Here is a 20,191-nt window from a genome sequence, read left to right as displayed (position 1 = left end):
TCAGACATCCAGAAACTTCACTGTGCTAACAGAAGATCTTTTTTCAGGTTTTGAACCACATCTCTATTTTCTTTTCTTTTCCTTTCATGCAGTACATCAAAGCGATTTCTATGGCTAAGTGATGATTCCTTTTTAAAACACAAAGTAGCCAAATGCACAAGTTCAAGATGATCATTTACATAAAGGAGCATTGCGCAAGGATAAGAAGGAACAAGCTAAGAGAGAATCTTCAGGATGATTATTTATATCAGGCAACATTGTGCAAGATTAACAAGGAACAAGTGCTTTCAGTTATCAGGTTTGGGGCAAGTGAGGTCTGTACAAAATGGCTGCACTTCACTTGAATCAAAATGGAACAAGCCTATTCATGCTTAAAATCATAAAAATAAAACAGTGTATGAACGTCCAACTGGGGGATGGATAGAACCAGACACACTGCAGGAGACATGATAGCAATTAAAAGAGACCTATTTGTTGGACGCGGGTGGCACTGTGGTCTAATCCAATGAGCCTAGGGTTTGCCGATCAGAAGGTCAGCGGTTCAAATCCCCGCAATGGGGTGAGCTCCCATTGCTCGGTCCCTGCTCCTGCCAACCTAGCAGTTTGAAAGCACGTCAAAGTGCAAGTATATAAATAGGTACCACTCCGGCAGGAAGGTAAACAGCGTTTCCGTGCGCTGCTCTGGTTTGCCAGAAGTGGCTTAGTCATGCTGGCCACATGACCTAGAAGCTGTATGCAGGCTCCATCGGCCAGTAAAGCGAGATGAGTGCCGCAACCCCAGAGTCGGCCACGACTGGACTTAACGGTCAGGGGTCCCTTTACTTGTTTGTTGGAGACTTTTAAGGAGAGACACTGTTATAAGTGTTCATAAGCCCCTGAACCAAGATGGGCAAGCTGGTGGGCTTGGTTTTAAAGTTTAGACTTCTAGAGTTCTTTGAGAGTGTCAGCAAGCATGTAGAAAAAGGTGACTCCATCAACATTGTGTACTTGAGACTTTCAAAAAGCTTTCAGTTAGATCCCTCACTAGAGACTCCTAAGTAAGTTTCATCGTCATGGAATAAGAGAATCAGAAACTGCTTAAAGAACAAGAAGCAGGCAGTAGGAACAAACGGACATTTCCTACAGTGGAATGTAGCAAGATATGTGGTATTAAGACCAGTGCTTTTTTGTAATTTGTTAATAAATGACCTGGAGTGGCCAGTGAGGTGGCTGAGTTTGCTGGTGACCCCAAATTGTTGTAGGTGGTGAAAACAAAAAAGGGGTTATGAGGCTCTCTCCAAACTGGGCGAATGGGAATTAAAATGGCAAATGCAATTCAGTGTAAGCAAGTATAAAGTGATGCACATTGGCACACACACAAAAAACCACCCTAACTTAACAATATACAATATATGGGTCTGAACTGGCTGTGATGGATGAGGAAAGAGATTTTGGAGACACAACAAACAGCACACTTGAAAAGTGGACTCAGTGTATGTCAGCTTGAAAATACAAAATCCATGTTAAGGATCAATAAGGAGAGGACTGAAAATAAAACCCGCAATCGCATAATGCTGTTACACAAATTTTGGTGTGGCTGCACTTTGAATGTTGTGTTCTGTTCTGGTTGCTGCACCTCAAAAAGGAGGTGGGATTCAAAAAGGAGGTGCTGCACCTCAAAAAGGAGGGAAAAGATTCAGAAAAGAGCAACAAAAATGTTCAAGGGGATGGAGCAAAACCTATGATGTTGATGGTTTAATTTGTATACAGCTTAATATATTTTTTAAAAATATCTAAGCGGTGTACAGAAAACTGAAGCGACAACAAACAAAAATATTAAACAGTTACGTATAAAAATTGCATTAATGCAAAGTTACTAATATTGATTTATACATATCGATTCATTTTCCTTCTGATGCTTCCTCCCTCTCAGCCTCCGGGTTATGAGGAAAGGCATTAAGTTTGTATTTACTCTTGCAGTCTTGCCTGTTTTTACTGTTTTATTACTAATTGGTTCACTGTATTATTTTATTGTGCTTTATCAGCATTGTGTTCCACCTTTGGATTATTTTATTACAAAGAGGAGACAGCAAATTCTATAGATAAAATCAGATGAATAAACATGTGAGGCTCTTTAGTTTAGATTGTTTCCCAACCTTGGGCCTCCAGCTGTTTTTGGACTACAATTCCCATCATCCCTTGCCACTGGTCTTGCTAGTCAGGGATGATGGGAGTTGTAGTCCAAAGACAGCTAGAGGCCCAAGGTTGGGAAACACTGGTTTAGAAAAAGGTTGAGTTGAATGGGACCTAAGAAAAGCGTATACAGTAAAACTCAATTTGGTGTGGAGAAAGTGTATATACAGATGTTTTCTTTCCTCACACATATTTCTAGACACTTTGGTCATCTAAGAAGCTGAATGTCTGAGGTCAGGAAGCAGTTCTTCACACAACACATAAACTATGGAATTCATAACCACAAAATGTTGCAATGGCCGTCAGCTTAGAAGGCTCCTGTTATGCCTATTGGTGTGGTTGCTCGAGAGAGATCAGGCAAGATGCCTCACTGGTCTTTTCAAAAGCTTTATTATTGGTGCTAAAACCTTTACAATGCAGAACGCCTCTATTCCATGTCTTGCTCACTCACTAGCAGAATCTGAGAGTGGGCGGTCCTTAAACTATCTCCAGCAGAGTGGTTTCTTGATCCCCAGCCTACGCCTTCCCTCTCTGTGCGAAAGCCTACTGCGCAAGGAAGGCTTGGGTAAAGGGGGGGCCTCCCTCCTCCCCGCTTTGCTCAGGCAAGGTGTCCTGGCACCGCCCTGCCTCCTCCAAGCCCTGCAGCTCTTCCCCACTAGAGCCGTGGCTTCCTTCCTCTGCTGAGAAAGTGCTGCTTCCAACGATTTTTGAAGGCTCTCTGTAACCCATGTGCCTTTCCCCCTCTCGCCTCTGAGCCAATGGCAGTTCCCTGATAGCTCCAAAAGTGGATTAGACTAATTCATGAAAGAGAAGACTATCCATGGCTACTGACCATGATGCCTAAATTCTGACAACTGGACTACATGGGGCTTTGGTGTGATCCAGCAAGACATTTCTTATGTAGTTAGTGTGTCCAAATTTGGGACAAGAACAGTGGGCAGAAGGTTGACCTGCCTCCCTTTGCAACAGGCTGTACTTATAGAAACTACCGTAGCCTCATATTTTGGAGATTTCTTGGTTTAATGTTTTGGCAAGTGCTCTCCAAATCCAGACGCACAGTACTGTTGCTGTTGATTAAATTTGTATACTTCTCTTCATCCAGAGATCACAGGGCAGTTCACAAGGTAAATATACAAAATGAAAACACAAAATATAATTACAGGTAGGTAGCTGTGTTGGTCTGCTGTAGTCGAAACAAAATTTAAAAAATTCCTTCCAGTAGCACCTTGGAGACCAGCTAAGTTTGTTATTGGTATGAGCTTTCATGTGCATGCACACTTCTTCAGATACGAAATGCACAAGAAAGCTCATACCAATAACAAACTTAGCTGGTCTCTAAGGTGCTACTGGAAGGGTTGTTTTTTTTTGTTTTGTTACAAAATAGAATGCAATTCAAAAACAACAGAACTCCGAATTATAAACACCCAGGTTAAAAAGCGTTTAAAACATTTTAAGCAATTAGGGCAATAATAGCAGCAACAAAACCTACTACACAATATTCCAACCCAAAAGTCTGTTCAGCTGTCTCAGCTTTTGTAGCTGGAATGAGACAGGGCCCTGCTTTCCCAGGCTAGCTGGAAGAAGAAGAGTTTGGATTTGATATCCCACCTTTCACTCCCCTTCAGGAGTCTCAAAGCGGCTAACATTCTCCTTTCCCTTCCTCCCCCACAACAAACACTCTGTGAGGTGAGTGGGGCTGAGAGACTTCAAAGAAGTGTGACTAGCCCAAGGTCACCCAGCAGCTGCATGTGGAGGAGCGGAGTCGCAAACCCGGTTCACCAGATTACGAGACTACCGCTCTTAACCACTACACTACACTGGCTCCTGCAAGGCAGGGAGCAGGTCCCCACAAGACTCATAGCTCAACGGATACTACATGGAGACTTGCAGGACACTTTGGATGATGCGAAATCTTCAACCGAACTGAATTACTCCAGGAATAAATTTCACAGGGCTGTATACCTCATTAGCAGTCAGATTATAAATTCTGTGCCACTGCAGACAGATATATTTACTTTCATATATTGTATTAAATAACTATCTTGAATATCAGAGAGCTGGTTTGGAATGGCATGATTGCAAGGACTTACTGAAGGGACAGAACTTACCCAACATCCACTGGGCAGGAATGTCGCTGAATGTCAAATATGTGCAAACTCAGCTTATGAAAATTGACAACTCTGAAGCTGGCTTGGGGAAGACCTATTTTTTCTCTCCCCACTCCACTCGTGGGGTAGACCAGAGAACTGGTGCCAATCTTGGGGAACCAATCTCCCGCAGCCAAATCTACTCAGAAAGGTAGAAGCAACCTTAGCACAAAACTAACCCATGAAGTCTCGCTCCATAGAGGCCTAATTTAGTTCTCCAGTACACGCTTGATGAATGGAGAATTTCCTCTTGAGACTAAATTACAGACCTCGTCAGGGTTGCTCTTTCATGATCTGTTATTTAAGACGTAATTTTCCAACAGGGCTGGAACACGCAGCCATGAGCTAGGATGGTATTTGTCGTTAGCAGCTGCCATACAAGCCCCATCTCTTCCCACACTCTTCTCTCTCCCTCCCCTTGAGAGCCAGCCATTGCCTCAGCACACACAAAAAACCCACCAGGCATAACAATGCATTGGCGAGAACCTCACCAGAGAGAGAGAGAGAGAGACCTTAATTAAACCACAAGGATGGCATTTGTGCACCTTCCCTTGCACCCAATTCGCACAAAGTGGTACCGTGTCTTGTTCGAACTTGCTGAGACGCAAGAGGCGAGGAGGCTCTTCCCCCTTCAGACACAGATGATTACAACCTTGTGTCAAACTTTTCCCCCTTTGGCTTTAATGCAAGGCCTGTGATCCTCCTTTGGTTTTTTGAAGTGTCAGAGACTGTATAAACACAGCACGTTGATGTTTAGTTGACCTAACGGCTACTGGGAGCAGAGGGATTACACTGAGAACGCCCATATCTCATTAAGCACCACTGTCACCTGCCTTTTTGAGGTCATTATTGGCTAGGCCCTTAAAAATGAAAGCAGGAGATCATTTTAGCCGCTCATTAATGGCTCTGGGTGGGGGGAAGGGGAAGCGTGTGTGAAAATAGGCTACCACTGCAGCTTAATAAAGAAACACTTGCATGTTTTTGTATCAACTGCAGTTTAATCACTAAGTGCTAGTAGGAAGTGGTGGTAAAGGGTAAAGGGAACCCTGACCATTAGGTCCAGTCATGGCTGACTCTGGGGTTGCGGCGCTCATCTTGCTTTATTGTCCGAAGGAGCCGGCGTACAGCGTCCGGGTCATGTAGCCAGGATGACTAAGCCGCTTCTGGCGAACCAGAGCAGCACACGGAAATGCCGTTTACCTTCCCGCCACAGCAGTACCTATTTATCTACTTGCACTTTGATGTGCTTTCGAACTGCTAGGTTGGCAGGAGCAGGGACCGAGCAATGGGAGCTCCCTCCGTTGCAGGGATTCGAACCGCTGACCTTCTGATCGGGAAGTCCTAGGCCCTGTGGTTTAACCCACAGCGCCACCCAATAGACCCTTCTTCTTTTCCCTCTCTAGCTAGCGAAAGAATTGCTTTTGGGTTCTGCAAATGGGACCCATGTTTTCGTAACAAGCATGTCTCCTAAAATAGTGTTCATCTTAATATTAACCAGCCTTTTGAGGGTTCGTTGGGTCTTTATTGATGCCAAATCTGCTTCTCCTCCACTATGTCCACTCCTACCATCACACAAGCTGGCCTCCTCCAGGTTGGCATTCATGTTAGACATCACCCAACCCTCTCTACCAGCATCAAAGACAGGATGAGGCAGGTAGGAACACAAAAACCCCTGTAGGAAAGGGATTAAAAAGAAGAAGAATTCTCAAACATAGCATCCTAAATGGTTGTAGCTCAGGGGCAGAGCATATGCCTTTCATGAAGAACGTCTTGTTTTCTATCAGTGGCATCTCAAGGTTAGGACTGTGAAAGACCTCTGCCTGAAACTATAGAGAGTGTAGAAAATGCAGCGCTAGGTGGACCAATGGTCTGATTTCTTATAAGGCAGCTTCCAAAAGCAGTAGTCAGTCACTGCTTTTTGCAGCCAGCAGAAGCCAGCACAATGACACCCACTGGAGCCCACTAATGCAATATGGCTTTCCTGCTTCTCCCACTACAACGTCCCCAAATGTGCTCTAGAGGGTTGGGAAAATGCCCAGATAGCCATAGAAACTCTCAGCCTTACTTTTAGAAACTGTGTGTGTGTGTATGTGTGTGTGTGAGAGAGCTCCTGTTGCTCTGTCCCAGCTTTGGCCAACCTAGCAGTTCGAAAGCACACCAGTGCAAGTAGATAAATAGGTACCACTGCGGCGGGAAGGCAAACGGTGTTTCCGTGCACTCTGGTTTCCATCACAGTGTTCTGTTGTGCCAGAAGCGGTTTAGTCATGCTGGCCACATGACCTAGAAAGCTGTCTATGGATAAATGCCGGCTCCCTTGGCCTGAAGCGAAATGAGTGCCACAACCCCATAATCGCTTTCAACTGGACTTAACTGTCCAGGGGTCATTTACCTTCATCATTACCTTACCAATACACGCACAACTTAAATAACTATCTTACTAAATCCCCCAATCAATTTACATTATTGAAAGAAAACACAAGTTCTGGGTGAAACTGGAATTCAAAGGTAAAATTGTCTAGAGGAAAAGTTATGCTCCTCTGAGAGAAGGCAGTTCTGGTCATGGTCAAAAGAGAGTTCATTTGTACTTTTCTTTCCAGAGCAGAGAGCAAAAGCCGGCTCACTGCTTCCAGAGTCACTGGCTCCAGAGTCGAGTGTGTGCCGGTGGCAAAGTTAGTCGGTGCTCTGTGACGTTAACCAAGTTAATAAACATATACCACAATGTGTATTTTCTTATTATTTACTGGCTTTCTATTCTGCTCTTCCACAGAAGCCCAGGGTGGCACACAAGTGACGCAAAACACAACATGATGAAAGCATAGTTACAATAGGAACTAGAACCTATGTCAAAACTCAAAAATATGAAGCAACAGGCACAACAAAATACTTCAGACTGTAATATCCAAATGCCCTTTGCTTTCAGCAGGGTGCACATTCAGTTTGCCTTCTTAAGCCCACCAGCTCGACTGTCTAGGAGTTAGCACATCAAGCCCTGATATAATAATATCCCTCCGGATAGAAAGTAAGTTGAACAGACAGAAGGTGAGCTTGGTTTATTTTTTACACTTAGCAGAACTGCAGTATCCAAAACCTGGATGTGCCAGATGTCATTGTGCTAAGAAGAGATTACCCCAACAACCCCATATTCCCCGTGAGAGACCTTCTCCCTTTCATAATAGGAGTTGAATGGCAGAGACACAACTGAGGTGGACAAGGTGGAGGAGAGTTTATTGAGCAGGCTGTTTTCAAATACAACCCCTTTAGAAAACCATTCCTCCCCCATTTCCTCCCAATTATTGTTCAAAGGGAGGCGCTGAAAGTTGCTTATTTGCTGACTCCAGTGAAAACGGACGCTGAATGTGGCAGGATAGAAAAACTGTCTGAAGGGGTCCATTTAAAAATACTAAACACATACTTTAAAAAAAAGTACAAGTGTATCAGAAGGAAGAAGAGCGGCGGGGGGGGGGGGGGAATCCTCTTTTCCCAAATAAAGATGCTGCCGACTATTTTAATATGGAACAGTCAACCTGTATATACATGAAAAGGACACGTTTCAAGATCAACAAAGGTTTCCTCCTGCTAGACATGTGTCATCGATTCCAAAGACGTGCAAGCTTAAAACCCAGGCCCTTATTTTGACCATTTCGCGCAGTTCCTCTACGTAAGCTAGGCCATGTGCTCACTGGGCGAACGTTATGCGGTTTACTTAACTGTAGGTGTAAAGCTGGGGTAGATGGTGCGTAAGTGACGATGACCAAATAGTCTGAAATAATTTTCAGACATAATGCTGGTGCTGAGGCTGACATAGACTGTAGAGCTGCTGACAGGAAAGTATATCGCCCTGTAATAGCATGAGAGGAGGGTGAATGAATTCCCTGGGGGTGCTATTCCCAGTCCCTCTGCATGTTGGGGCAGATAATTGTGTAGTTATATGCCCAGTGGCACTTAGAAGGGCCCAGTTCTGATAAGCATCTATGGCATTTTTGCAAATGCTATCATATAATCTTCCCCCAATATATATTTTTTTGTCCTGGGAGGTTTGACGTATCCTGAAATACTGGGGTGAGGTAGTGGAGAGATGGCTAGCTATGAATGACCATTCCTTACAGCAGCCTAAATGCAGTAATCAGATGCACTATGACCATGGGGGTTTATGAGGGAGTTATCATGGAGTTAGATGTGCAAGAATGTTTGATTTAGGAATTGATTCTAGAGCAACAGTGTTGTAACGCATGTGGCTTCAGGCAAATTCTTCATGTTGACGAGAAGAATCCATGGGCATCTCTTTTACTGGAATTCCGTATCACTACCTCCCACATGAGAAACGCATGCTAATGCAGGTCTAATATCACACAATTCATGAGATATGGCTTTGAGGATTACAAACCTTCTGATGTATTCCCGCCATAAATGAAAATGTCATTGAATTAATACAAACAGATGCATTTAAAACTGACTACCACCATCACTCAGAAGTGGGATCAATAGATTAAATTCTGTGGGAGCATACAAAAACAACAACTAAAAACTGAATAAATCTTGCAAGTCTCACCCATTCCAGGATCTGGTCCTTTAAAATAATGTCCCTGTGTTGTGTACCTAACGTATTTCTCAAATATTAAACTAGCACTAATATTGACAAATATTCTCCTGGTTGCTTCTTTTACTCCACTGGCTAATAAGGACTCTAGTGCTCAGGGCTTGTTTTCTGCCAGAACCTCTGTCTCCAACAAATATAACCCAGCATTGGTTTTCAGATGGATTGGTTTATTTGGTTAGAGCAATCAGACATCCTCCGTTTTCTCTGCCCTCCAACTTTGACTTCTAATTAGTCATAGCTATCCTTTCTTGCCAGCTATGTTGGTCTGAAGAACCACCAGAGCTGACTAATGGGACCAAATTGTCACACTGTTGTCGAGCATGCAGTAAAATTCCGAAATTAACTTCTGTACTGAAATCAAGCAGGTACCCCATATTTGCTGTAATCCAAGTAGGAACCTCCACAAGTCTTGCTCTAAAGATACCTGAGTTTTACTTGCACCTCCAGCAACTGCAGCAGGATATGTCCCAAGGAGACATCTTAGCCAATTTAGGTGACAGATTATTTTATGAAACAATATTTGAAGAATTAACATGTCTAAGACCAATCGGACAATGGGGGAACTGTGTAAAATATGGGAATGGAATTTAGGTTATAAGCTTGAGGAAAATACCTTGAACACCATTTGGTCAAAACTGCCAACGAAACCCATCTCAACAAGACCAAAGGAAATTATGCTTAAGCAGGCATATCACTGGTATATAACCCCTGTAAAGGTGGATCATAGAAACAGCACTCTTAGCATGTTATGGGGGCACAATCAGGCTAGCACAATGTTTCAAATGTGGTGACTGTGTGGTGCAAGTTTTCTGGCTTTCAACAAAGCGCAACAATTGTTACTGAAACTGCGCATCTAGATCCAGGTTTAGTTCTTCTTTCACTTTTTCCTGAGAGAGGTTTATGACATTTTATCTTTTATCTACTAGCAGCATCTGAGTTAGAAACCCCCCATCACTGGAAATATTCAGCACATTTTACAATATGAGACTACTGGTCCATTGTCCTAGTGGAAAAATTGACACAAGGGCAAAAGCAAGACAGACAAAGTTGTGGACATATCAGAACCATTTCTGCATTTGTAGCATGACAGAGAGACGCAGTAAAACCTCCAACTATTCAGAAAAAAATTCTGGCCAGACCATCTCATTTTTTGCATCAATGTCAATGGAAACGGAAATGCTGTTTGTGTGTGAACTCCCATAGCTCTCTTCTTTCAATGAGTCAAGAGCAGTGCACTATATTGTTGTGTTGTTTATTTGTATTCTGTTATTGGATATATTAACATTGTATTGTGTATCTGGAAACACATTTCACATTTTGAAAACAGGGACTAAATCCAACGGTTTGCGTAAGCTTGCAGAGGATTACACCGGGCATAACATTTCACGATTGCAACGGTGCCGTGCAAAAGGAGCTACAATCACCCAAAAGCTCTTTGAGCATGTTTTCAGCCTCTTCTGACTAAATAAAAAATCACAGCACCTTAGCATTCTTTAAATCCCACATTGCAGCATTTTGTGAGCAGCGATACTGAAACAAAAACGACGACGAAGAACCTAAAATCCTGATGACGGGCCCAGTTTATTCATGGCACAGATTGCTGCTGCTGGGCCTGCCTCCAACCCTGCAACAATCCTCATGCCAGTAGTTGCTTCGCTGTCAACTAAGATACTTTGAAATTTAGCTCCCTTAGGTTTAAGCATTCAGCTCCACTACTAAGTGAACAAGCAGCAACTCCCGCAGATTTCAGATTTCCTAACGGAACTGCGCTGCAGCACTCAGGAACGCGGGCATAATAGCAGACAAGTGGATTCTTCTGAAACAGCTCCACCTTCTGGCCCCTCCTTGCCAAATAATACTGTCCTGGACTCATGCAGGCTGATACTGTTGCCTCAGCCCTTGGCATGGGACTGGGTGGGATGAGGTTTGTTTTTAGCACATGTTCCTCTGCTTTTAAAGGTTACTTAATCTGAGTCACATTCAATTGTCTTAAGGTAAACAGATGAATCATCTCAGGAGGAGGAGGGGGGATTCACATCCAAAAGGTCAGGGGTTCAGGGTTCTTTGTTGTTGTTTCTTCTTCAGAATTAAACGAAGAGAAACTGAACTGGTTGGAAAATTAAATTATTTTAGTTGGGAGTCGAGCAGACAGTGACTCAGATTTTTGCTTTCCTGCGCCTTTTACTTACGACTCTTTAACAAACAGGTATTGGGCCCACACCTGCCTGCCATGGAAAGAGCAGCAAAAGGTCAGCACACCCATCGAACAGAAGTGCTCTTGTTCCGATGGAGGAGCTCACTGGTTGACTACAGTCAAGGTTTTGATAGCCACTGCAGCTGCTTCCGGAAGTTCATACTAAGCTCACGTGCCGGCCTTTGCCTTGAAGAGAGATTTTGATCAGCCCATGCAAGAACCCTGCTTTCCCAAAAAATAAAAAAGGAGAAAAAATAAAGGGAAAGCACAGAAAGTGTGCTGTAATCACTGGGAATCCTGGAGGTTATTGGCTCTGATTTTTGTTCATGTTTTCATGTATTTATTTGCTTCTTAAAGAGCCCATTAACAGTTAGGGTTTCTGAGCACTGATAATGCTGATCCAAGTTACCCCCCACAAGTCAGGAGTGCAGTTAGGGACAGGCCAAAAAAATCTCCCCAAAGTTTTTCTACTGCAAACACAACTCCCATCTGGGGGAGCGGGGACACACCAACCTGGTAAAGGTAGCCCATCTGGGAGAAGGAACACTCTGGGTCTAAACCTCCATTGCCTTGCGGGATATCTTTGGGAGAAGAAAAGGCTATGGATTAAACCCTGCACAAATCTGGGCTGGAGTGGAGTACCTAAGACAGCTGGGTGGTGCCTTGTATGCCTCCTTCCGGCAACTCCTGATGCCAAGCTGGTGCCAAACACACTGCTTTGCTTTCCTTTGGCCCACACCAGCGAGGTCTTGTCATGTGGGCAACCCAGGACCTCCATATACACTGGCCAGGCCTGCATCCCAGGGTTTGGTGCAGCTAACACAGCAGTTTGACTTCACTCCTGGAGGCGCACTTCACTGTTTCTTGGGAGAGACAGATGCCAACATAACACCTCTATTGCTAAAAGAGACTGACCATTAGGTCCAGTCATGACCGACTCTGGGGTTGCGGCACTCATCTCGCTTTATTGGCTGAGGGAGCTGGCGTACAGCTTCCGGGTCATGTGGCCAGCATGACTAAGCCCCTTCTGGCAAACCAGAGCAGCGCACGGAAATGCCGTTTACTTTCCCACTGGAGCGGTACCTATTTATCTACTTGCACTTTGACGTGCTTTCAAACTGCTAGGTTGGCAGGAGCAGGGACTGAGCAATGGGAGCTCACCCCATCGTGGGGATTTGAACCGCCGACCTTCTGATCGGCAAGTCCTAGGCTCTGTGGTTTAACCCACAGCGCCACCCACGTCCCAAAAGAGACCGAAGTTCAATGCTAATTCAAAATGATGGGGATTTGACAAAATGATCAGATGTTGGGTTTTTACTTGGGCTGCCATTTGGTAGTCAAAGCAAGTGTCTGGAAGTGTCCTTTCAGCAGATTTTTAGCCTGGTTTTTTATTTTTAATCACAGTACGGTTTTTAGAATAAGCTCGGAGCTCACCCTGGTGATTTTACTTCCACAGTATAAGCCATTCCATGTACACTGTTTATGAATATTTATTTATACTTGGTGAATACTGATAAACATACATGGGGCAACGGGGAGGGGGAACATTATCCAAATACAGACTGAGCAACACTCCGCTCAAGCAGAACCCAAAAATAAAACTCTAAAGACACAATCCTCAAATATCTGTAGAACTAAACAGCCAAAGAGGAGACCTGAGCAAACATTGGAATTTCCAGTTATTTAAATGCTCCAGTTTACAAGGGCTATAGCAAGCCAGGTGTTCAAAGGTGGCCAGGACCCTGATATATGTACACCATACATTGAAACTCCCCCCAAAAAAGAATCATAAGACTACAAAGATTCAGGCCCAGTAGAACAAACAATGGTTTGTCACAATGTCTGATTCTGAGCTCGTACACTGCCGTTTCCTCTGCCTTTTGAAATTCAATTTAGAAGTCATTACAAACAAATTTAACAAACAAACAAACAAACAAACTGAGCTATGTGTTTTTCCCTTTTGTTAAAAGAGGCTTCCCATAACGGTTGTTTTTTTGATTGCAAGAAATTAAAAATTATAACAAATCAGGTATTCATTTATTAAACCATTCATTTTTATCCACCATGCTTTTCGTATTACTTAAAGGGAAACCAAACCAAACCGCTTCTTCTTCGCCAGCCTTTGGACCAGACTTTCATGACCCATTTTCAATTTCCCTTATGCTACTCGCGTGAAGTGCTGATTTCAGAGTAGATAAAAGCGCTTGCAGAATCTGCACATCCTTGTTCAACGTAAAATCCCTTGCCACCACGGGTGCCTACGAATTTTATGCTATTATTAAGAAACACAGTCCTGCATCATGCAGCAGATTCACACATGCTGGGAGTAAAGCTCTCCCAGTGCTTTGGTTACCCATGTGTCCAGTACTAGTGTGAACAAGACATCAGTGAGTTTGATATGGAAGAATGCTAAAGTGCTGCTAAACGCAATACAGAAAGCCATTTCTATGGACGTGTGTCTGGAACTCTCAGTAATTTCAGAACTCTCCATTTATATCGGTTTCCAGTTGCTTGCTCCTTCCCCACAATCTTGCAAAAACAGCAGACACTCTCACAGGACGAAGAAGGGGGGGGGGCACAGAGAAAAAAAGACTAATACATTCTCCTGTCATGGGCTAGGAAAACAACACTCAAGTCAGTGCACCTAAAACATTTTGGAAACTCAGAAGGCTGCATAGCAACGCAGGGTCTGTTTGTGTTTACATTTTCGTTACCAGAGTTGCCTTGTGCTTTTTTCATTCCTGGCTTGCCTTTATTTATACTTGTTATTTGCAACTTTGGAGCTCTTCTGTATGTTGCCTTAGTCCTGCCTCTGTTAGTGGCTTGTGAAGGCTCTTCCAGACCAAAGACCTGGCACTGGGAAGATCAAACAAACACAGCTGCTTCTGTGTCACTCCTGCTGTTATCTGGCAGGCTGCTCCAGAAACGGTCTGAGGCACAGAGCAGAACTCAGTGCAGGTGGAGGAGACAAATAGCTTTGAGGCCAAAGGCAGTGCATGAAAATAGTTATGAATTAAATACCCATTGGCAGCGGCAGCGGCTGGTGAACCCAAGGGCACACGAGGCAACCCTTCCTCCCCCAGCCCCCCACTTAAACATTTTCTGCCACTCCAAGAACTTCCGCAACGCAGCACTGAGCAGGGTTTGTGAGCCTTGTCAGCAAGTACAGATTCATTTCTAAGGGCTAAGTTGGACCTAATGGAGCAGACAGACACATGCGTAAAGCTCACATGTCTGCCCTGTTCACATACAAAGAGTGTGTGTGTGTGTGTGTGTGTGTGTGAGAGAGAGAGAGAGAGAGAGAGAGAGAGAGAGAGAGATTTACCCTTTACATAACAAGAAACATGCATGGGAAGTGAGTAAAACCAGCGTTTTCTAGAAAAGGGGGTGCTGGAACTCACCACAAACACCTCCCTTGTTCTCTTAGAATGGCAATGGCACCACCTGAGTGAGTTCTGGCTGGGGGGGGGGAGCCCTGAGTAAAACCCACTCCCTTTCTACTTTACCAGACCCACCAAGTGTCCCTATTTTCCAGGGACAGTTTCAGATTAACAGAAGCCGTCTCAGTTTCTGATTTGACCCACTTTCCTTAGGACATCCATATTTTCATCACAGAAATACTGTATTGGAGAAGATGAAGTTATGTGACCCCCGAGCCAAGGAGATAAGTAACTATACAACCTGTAAGCAGCCCTGTATACGGAAGTTTTTAATGTTTAATGTTTTATTACTGTGCTCACTGGAAGGACAGATTGTGAAGCTGAGGCTCCAATACTTTGGTCACCTCATGAGAAGAGAAGACTCCCTGGAAAAGACCCTGATGTTGGGAAAGATGGAGGGCACAAGGAGAAGGGGACGACAGAGGACGAGATGGTTGGACAGTGTTCTCGAAGCTACCAGCATGAGTTTGACCAAACTGCGGGAGGCAGTGGAAGACAGAAGTGCCTGGTGTGCTCTGGTCCATGGGGTCACGAAGAGTTGGACACGGCTAAACAACTAAACAACAACAACAACATATAGTGGAAGCCACCCATGGTGGCTGGAGCAACCCAATCAAATGTGTGGGGCACAAAGAATATATTTTTTATTATTATGGAATAGGAAATCCCTTTTATCATCAGAGAAATGTTGGAGGGTATGCACAGTGTTATGTTGTTGATATAAGTACAGAGGAGACCAGGGGGTAGAAAGCACTGTTGTAATTAGGGTGGCCAACTTTGTAGACCTCTCTTTGAAGCGCTGCCTGGTCTAAGTCCAGTTTAGGGATAAAGAACCAGAGGAAGGCTCCTTTTCTAAGTGAGGCCTTGAAGATGCCCAATCTTCAGGTAGCACCCAGATAATGGACAGGTACACAGGTCACCCCCCTCCCACTCTGGTGAGCTGTTAATGTAGTTCGATTTAATAATTCAAGGATGCATCTCTGTGGGGTGGGGTTTACATCTCTACTGCAGGAAGAAACGTTAATCTGCCACTGCGGTGCCCAAACGAGCGGCGTACAAAGTGTGGAGCAACGCGTTCAGAGGTGCACAATACTGGACTTGCCCTGCCCTCCATCTCTTCTCCCGAGGAAGGAAGTAATGATTAAGTCAGAACAAACACAAATTCTTTTCTACTTAGGGTCTGCCCTGACTGGCGTAGGGGAGGGCACACGGAAAAGAGAGGTAAAGATTTAGAAAAAGGCAGGAACCTGGAATTGTGCTTATGCACAGTTCACATTCTTCTTCAGAAGAGCAGGAGCAGGGCAGGATGAGGCCACTTGCAAACCAGAAATTCTTGTATCTCTCATAGCAGGTAGAGAAATTATCACCCCATTTGTGGTCTTAAGAGCCCATTACAGGAACACAGTTTCTCTCCTGAAAACCATATACATTTGTGCCCTCTTGATTCCTTTCTCCTGTTCCCTTTGCAGAGAGTTTTCCATACTTTGACCTCAACTTCGAAAGCACTCCAAAGGATTTCTGCAAAACTGATGTACAGTAGTCCCCCCCCCCCCATCTCTATATAGACTTTCCACTGGTGTGCAAACAGGTCAAGGTGGAAAAAGGGAACTTAAAGGTAACCAAGCAAGGTGGTAAATTGAAAGAAATCCTTTATGTAAAAAGGTGAACAGCTCTTCTTCTTTTTTTTTCCTTTCCAGAAAAAAAAAAACTTGTTTCAAAGCCAGTACGCTTGGTCTAGAGGAAATGAATAGTTCACAGTTCATATGTAGCTATCTATCCACTTGGGCAAACATTGACACGTCAATAAATGAAATTCAGGCATTGGATTTATTAATAGCATGCATTTCTAAGCCTCCAATGACTTTATATTTAAATTACTAATGATGACGAACATACTACTTTGTGGCTTTAGTCAATATAAATAGAGTTGGAAACCAGGACCATTTTAATGCAGGTATCTTAACAGCCTAAGCAAAGCAATGTTTTTGACTTTTCAAATGGCTAATGCTTAGACTGCCACACAGACCACAGCAACCACACAGCCGACACACTAAGAGAGATATTCTGGTAAGTGTAGGAAATAGTGTAATTAAACATAACAACACATATTGACAGAATGGCTTGCTTCAGATAGAATGGTTGGAAAACCATGGTTTGCTGCTACAATGATGAGCTACAGTAAACCTTAAGCTTATCAGTTTTCCCTACCTGTCTCCTATGTAACATCTGCAAGGCGAAGCTTTCCATTTTCAGCTAATGACAATTCCCCATTGTGTCAAAATTTGTGTGATTTGTTTAAACATTGGCTAATAAGGACACCGAAATTCTGTTTTTTTTTTAATATTTTTATTAAATTTTCACATTTTATGAAGACAAACATACACACACATAGACAAAGACAACACGTATAAAATTTCATAACCTTACTTTCCTAACCCCAGTTCTTGACCTCCCCCCACCCCCCCTTCATACATCCTAGTTCAGTTACATTAACTCAGCAAATTCATATCTCTCATCCTTTGCATATTATTATTGTATATATATATATATATATATATATATATTGAAAAAAAAAAACATTTACTTGGCCAGATTTTACTTATCCAATTTTCTTATAAATGTTAAAGCCTTTTCTAAGGTCGACTCGAGTTCCTTCCACGAATTTCCCTTTAATCTTAAAAAAAAAAGGTCATAATAATCAAACACAAAAGTCATAAAGATTTAAAAACAAATTCTCCTCCCCCCCCCCAGCCCCGGTTTCTGTCCCTTCCAAATGTCCCCACATCCATAACAACAGTTTTTAGCCTGGGTTCCTCACATCTGAGGCCTTTAAGTCCTTGTCAGTCTCTCTTTGCCGATCTTGTTGGTAGCCCTCCTCATTGGTCCTCAGGTTTCGGGGAAGTTCCAGCTCGGTCTCATCAGAATTTCTTCCATCCAAAGTACTTGACACCAGCTGCTGCAGAAGATCAACCAGTCCATACTCAAATAGGAAGCCCCAGTCATATTTCTTATTTCTTTTAAATTCAGATATTCCAGATGTTCCAGGGGCTTCCTCCCTCCTCTTTCGCATCTTTCGCAGATTTGTAGTCCAAGGGTCTTCTTCTTTGTATTCTAACAATGTAGGCTTGTGGTTGGTAGTCTCCATCTGTACTAGCCCTTGCTCTCTCTCCCCCTGTTCCAAAGCTATCTCTTCTGATTCAGCTGCAGATTTTTCCCCAGTCAAGTCCATTGTACCTTCAGCAGAGTCCTTTATTTTAGAGTTCAAGGTTATGAGTTGTTTACTCATGACCGTAGTCTGCTCCTCCAGTTTTCCCACAAGAAAAAACATTCTCTCTAACTCTGCCTGTAATTTTCCATCTGCAGCCATTGCAATGTTTCAATGTTTCCCCTAGGGGGATTCTAGTTACTTAATAGTCTTTTCCAATAGTCCTTTACTTTGTTTTTTCCCTACTTTATTTCCAACCACTTTAGTTCAAATATAACAAATTAAGTCCAAAAAGTGTTAAATAATAGAGTTTTTAACTTTCGCTGCCCGTTTGACAGCTCCTTTGACAGCTGTCAAACTCCTCGTTCCTTTTTCTCCAGCTCACATAAAGGACACCCCCGGGTCTGGGGAGGTTCAAACAAAAACTTCTAAAAATCCACTCTTACTCTCCAGCACACATCTTCTTCTGTCAAATTCATGCATATATTATCTTTTACAGAACACCAAAGAAAGAACTCTCCACCTTAGTTCTCCAATCTTTGCTTTAAATTTTCTGTAGGCAGGGGGGTGCGGACTTCCCTTTAGCACATCCCCCGATCGTGCCGAATTCAAGGATAAACTTTTAAAAGTCCAAATTCCAATCTACTCACGGATTAATTAAAGTCCGAATTTCAGGGAAGAAAGTCAGCGGTCTCCGGCAATGGCTCGCGGCTTCGCTCCACTGCAGTAGCGGTCTACTCACAGCACCACGCCACTCCCCGTACCCTCTCCGCAGCCTTTAAAAAGGCTCTTCGTGGGTCGGGGGGGCGCTTTAGGTGCCCGCCGAGACACCAGGTCCGCAGGCTTCCGCGCCTGCGGTTTCTAAGGGTCCCCGCGTCGCCGTCGCGGTGAGACCCGTCTGCAATGGAGCCGATTCCCTCCGGAGCTCGGAGGGAATCCGCCATTACTCGGATCGTGCTAACCCGGAAGCCAAGGACACCGAAATTCTGATTGGCAAGCCCAAGAGGCTCAGTGGTTTAACCCACAGCGCCACCCGCGACGGGATGAGCTCTCATTGCTTGGTCCCTGCTCCTGCCAACCTAGCAGTTCAAAAGCACATCAAAGTGCAATTAGATAAATAGGTACCACTCCGGCAGGAAGGTAAACAGCGTTTCCATGCACTGCTCTGGTTCGCCAGAAGCGGCTTAGTCATGCTGGCAACATGACCCGGAAGCTGTACGCCGGCTCCCTCGGCCAGTAAAGCAAGATGAGCACCGCAACCCCAAATTCGGCCATGAATGGTCAGGGGTCCCTTTACCTTTACCCAATAAGGACACATTATGCTCAAACTGTGATTTCAGATCCTGGCTTGTTGTCAAAGCATAGTTTAAAATAAACCACAGTTCCTTAAATTGCAGTGTCACAGGAAACCGTAGCAGCTAACATTCCTGGGCCTTCTTCCATGATCCCGACTTTCCTTTTGGTGCCCAGCCTCCTTCGAGGCACTGGTTGCAAAAGGATGTCTTGCAATAGCTGTAGTATTCTCCCAGCTTGCCTCCTCTCTCTCTCTCTCTCTTTTTTAAATAATTTTTATTAACTGGCCAATCACATCAAATTAAATCACATCATATAAATTCCGAATTACAAAGCCAAATTTTTAAATTTTGTTGGGGGAACCCATACTTCAAGATCCAAAGGGGAATTCAGATCATCTTCTTATTACTGCGTTAATGTCCAAATCAGTCCCAATCAGTCCAAACAAAGTTCATAATTCTATCCAGTCTTATCTTGGTGTTGCCACATCATATCTTGTTTGTATAATTTCTCTTTTTCCTTTACGATCTCTTCTGTTAGTCTCCTTAAGCCGATAGCAAGTGTAATAATCCTGTGTGGATTTCCCGTTCCTCCACTAAGTCCAGATGGTTTCCATATATCTCCTTCGTAGATAACATCACTTTATCCATCGTTAATTTTGGCATTTGTCGCTCTTAAGTCCCTCCGAGGAGTTGATTCACGATATGTAAACAACTCTATTTCTCTCTTTCTCCTCCCAGACCCAAGAGCTCCCACAATGCCTCACAAAACGGCGAACGGCATTTTTTCCTGACTGCGTCACTCCAAAACTCTTAGCTTTCCAGCTTCATCTTGAAACATTGCTTTGGATCGAAAGTTTATCTCCACACAGCCTTAAATCCACAGCTTAAGTCCTTAATTTCTGACTCATTAGGGGAGGGGGATTCTTGTTAAATCACATAAAAAGGTAGAGGCAGGTTTCCCCCCCCCTCCCCCCTCAGTCATTACCGTATCTTGACGTTCTTCTCGTATTTTATTGTTGTCTTGTTATCAGAGATCTCTTCTGTCAGCAGTATTTACTCCCCTTTTTCTTTTTTTTTTATAATAATTTTTATTCGTTTTTCAAACAGATAACAAAAGTACCACAAAACAACATAATTTCCA

The 20,191-nt window shown here is 43.6% G+C and overlaps 1 protein-coding gene across 4 annotated transcripts in view; it reads right to left on the bottom strand.

The window, feature by feature from the left end:
* The window catches only part of LOC307212652 (uncharacterized protein), a 230,559-nt gene that overhangs the window by 95,297 nt on the left and 115,071 nt on the right, over positions 1 to 20,191 (bottom strand). Inside the window, exon 4 of one of the 4 annotated variants that reach the window (XR_013837044.1) lies at positions 13,842 to 13,966. The exons of the other annotated variants lie outside the window; for them this stretch is intronic. The gene's annotated coding sequence lies outside the window, so the exon portion shown is untranslated. Of the gene's footprint in view, positions 1 to 13,841; positions 13,967 to 20,191 lie in introns of those variants that run through there. 4 annotated transcript variants of the gene reach the window in all.

This window comes from Podarcis cretensis, assembly GCF_951804945.1.
Source record: "Podarcis cretensis genome assembly, chromosome: 3".
In the NCBI taxonomy this organism is placed as follows: Eukaryota; Metazoa; Chordata; class Lepidosauria; order Squamata; family Lacertidae; genus Podarcis; species Podarcis cretensis.
This window is presented reverse-complemented; position numbering and strand designations above follow the sequence as displayed.